The sequence below is a fragment of the Austrofundulus limnaeus genome, unplaced genomic scaffold, assembly GCF_001266775.1.
Source record: "Austrofundulus limnaeus strain Quisiro unplaced genomic scaffold, Austrofundulus_limnaeus-1.0 Scaffold14, whole genome shotgun sequence".
Lineage (NCBI taxonomy): Eukaryota > Metazoa > Chordata > Actinopteri > Cyprinodontiformes > Rivulidae > Austrofundulus > Austrofundulus limnaeus.
In genome coordinates, this window is record NW_013952416.1 from 2,530,148 (window position 1) to 2,533,096 (window position 2,949).

A 2,949-nucleotide genomic window follows, 5' to 3' on the forward strand; every position below is an offset into this window, starting at 1 on the left:
ATCAGAAGCTCTGTTGTACAATCGTGTATATGAGATCCAGAGGCAGAGTCGTGGTCGCAGCTTTTTATTTACCTCCCCCTCCTCCTGTGTCGGAGCTCTGCGCTCACTCTGCATGCTGTTACCAAAGCAGGGAGCAGCAGCGGTCAAAATACCTCAGAAACTCGAACAAATCGGCTAAACAATAAAAAGCTAAAAGCTAAACAATAGAGGTACATGAGAAAACGTGTTCATAACAAACGAAAATAAATAATTAAATAATTTGTGTCCMTGTTGATATTGAACCCTGGTCTCCCGCTCTGGTCCAACACTCTACCCATTGCCCTATTGGATGCTTATTGTGAAATGAGCTGCGTATTGCACAACAACAACCGTGACGGCTTTTTATACTGAGGAGGTGGAGCTTCACCCGGGGGTTGCTAGGTGAGGGGCTGAACATAGGTTCTGGTGGGTTGTCGTACAGCTTGTGACATCACAAAATGTAGGAAGTATAAAACTTGTCATTAATAGACATTAAAAATACATTTACTTACAGTAAATATGCCCCTGGGTGCATTTTTTTGGTCCTAGGACTGTTTTTTTAAGAAGTACATACCCAAAGTTGACTTTAAAAAAACCTTTAAAAAGTGAATTTTGCATAATAGGTCCCCTTTAAGGAGCAGTATGTGAGACTTTGTAAGTGGCTCGGGCAGTGTAGAGGTTTACTGTTTTAAGCAAACCTGTGTTGCTCATCTTTACACCAGCCTGCATCCATCCACCGTATTTGTCGTACTGCTGTACTGACTCATGCCTGGTTTTATTGCTCCAGTTGAGACAGAAGTTGATCTAGCTGTGTTTGACATTTCCTCACCACTTCCATCTCAGTTTCACTGCTGAGCTATGAGATGTGCCATGGATCCAGAACACAGCAGAGTTCTCTAATTTTCTGTCCAGCTGTATGACTGTATCAGATAGATGCAGCCTGGGTAAGAAAAAAATCACGACTGTGTCTTTGTTGTTTTTTTTTGCATGTGTAATTGTAACCCTAAATAATCAATATACTTTAGGTCTTTAAGTTAAACCTGTTGGCTGATTGATTTCCGTCTGCTATCACATTTTCTGTCCTCGCCGGTTGCCTCTTTAGCGMTTTACTGTATTCTTTCCACTTCATAACAGAATGTCTGTATTCTTCTGTAGACTGTTYAAAAATGCTCTTGATTTACAGAAACAACTTTGCAAATGGTGTAAAACAAAAAAATGTATCAACTGAGATCAGTTAAAAGATATAATAACGCTTTGTTCTAAAATAAAGTCTCTGGGTGTCRTTATGTTTTGTGTTCTTATGTTTGGGCTTTTTATTTATAGTTGAGCATTTGGATCAGGCCTAACTTTTGACAAATGATGTCAGTGTGGACATACAATCATCAGTAATCAGYTCAAATTTGATGAGAGATTTTGATAGGTTTTAAAGACTCTACACACGTCTCATTTCTACTTTCGCCTTACCMGCAAAAAATGCATTATTTTTTCCTTAACTATTCCCTGCTTATATGGTTATARTTGTCCTTGTATATATGGTTTCTGRTTTAGCTCTTTTTCTTTGCCTGTATTGCAGCTTCCTCAGTTCTTGTTGTCAGATCTACAAGATGTTGATTTGCTGCCGTGCAGCATTTCATTWTTATGGCTTGAGGCACTTGCAGCACTTCATACATTGTCCAGGTGTRAGAGCAGAGCTGTGTTTTCTTCCTGTGGAAGAAAGAAAAAAAAAACAAGTTAGTGAGAAAGRGAGCATCCATAGGAAGTATTAGAAAGCCTGTGAACTTTGTTTTGGTCACAGCAGCTGAGCTCAGAGTTGAACACCTTCAAGTCATCAACACAAGCCGGGGTCATACAGTTTTCTTAGGAGGAGGAATATGGGGGAATATGTGTCATTGAAAAAACACAGCTGTGTGCGCGCGCACACACTCCTTACACACATGCTTGCACGCTTGCAAAAAAAAAAAAAAAGTGTGCGCACACTCACACTTTTTCTTGATCCAGCTGGGGTGTTAATTTCACCCCAAGGCTGTGTGAGTGTTGACCCCAAAACGTTGCAACCTCGTGAAGTGAGGAATTCTCTCAGCCTCAGGCTGTAATGTGCTGTTTCCTGTTAGGGAAGAGTGCATTCCTTTGACTTGTCCCATTTCTCTCTGCTCGCTGTAAACTTAGGGTCTTTGGGTGGTTTTGTCCACAACTTGGAAAGTGTTCAGACCAGACAGTGAATTCTTTCTAAGCCCGATCCTACCATCTTTTCTCAATTAAATCTGACTCTACGTCCTCACGTGTGTAGAAGCAGGTTGAAGATGAATGTGCTTTTCTTTCTTCGTACCTGTGCCCTGTTTCCCTGCTCTTGGCAGTGCATTTAACCCAAGCCTTGGGCTAGCTTTGCCTGTGAGGGCTAAGTGCATCAGACAAGTTGACTTGTTATTGCACTGTCAGTGCTCGTCAGCTCTTAATCAGTTCCATGCATTCGCTTTTGAATGCAGACCTGGTGTAACGTAGCTGTGGAGCTGGCCTAGCAATGGAAAGCATGTCTCTCCAGTTAGCCAAGGCCTGCTATTAATGATGAGTATTATAAACATGCTTTCAGACAGGATCAGACGAGAATGCTGTTTGGGTCCAGAAAAAAAGAAATCAAGTGTGTTTTCCTAATGCCCCGAGACATGGCCCCCTCCCTCCCTGGTTCATTGGTCTGACTGGGTGGTCCAGCCCAGCAGAACTGGTATGCTTATGTTCAACTTTAATGCCATTACAATGGAGTAAAAACATTCAATCCATGCCTGCTGTTGCACGAATTGAGCCGAATTGTTAAATTGGATTAAGGCGTAATAAAATGTTACAGATTTTTCACACAGTCAACTCTCTTACTGGACGTTTTTCAAGTGGTGTGTGTGTGTGTGTGTGTGTGTGTGTGTGTGTGTGTGTGTGTGTGTG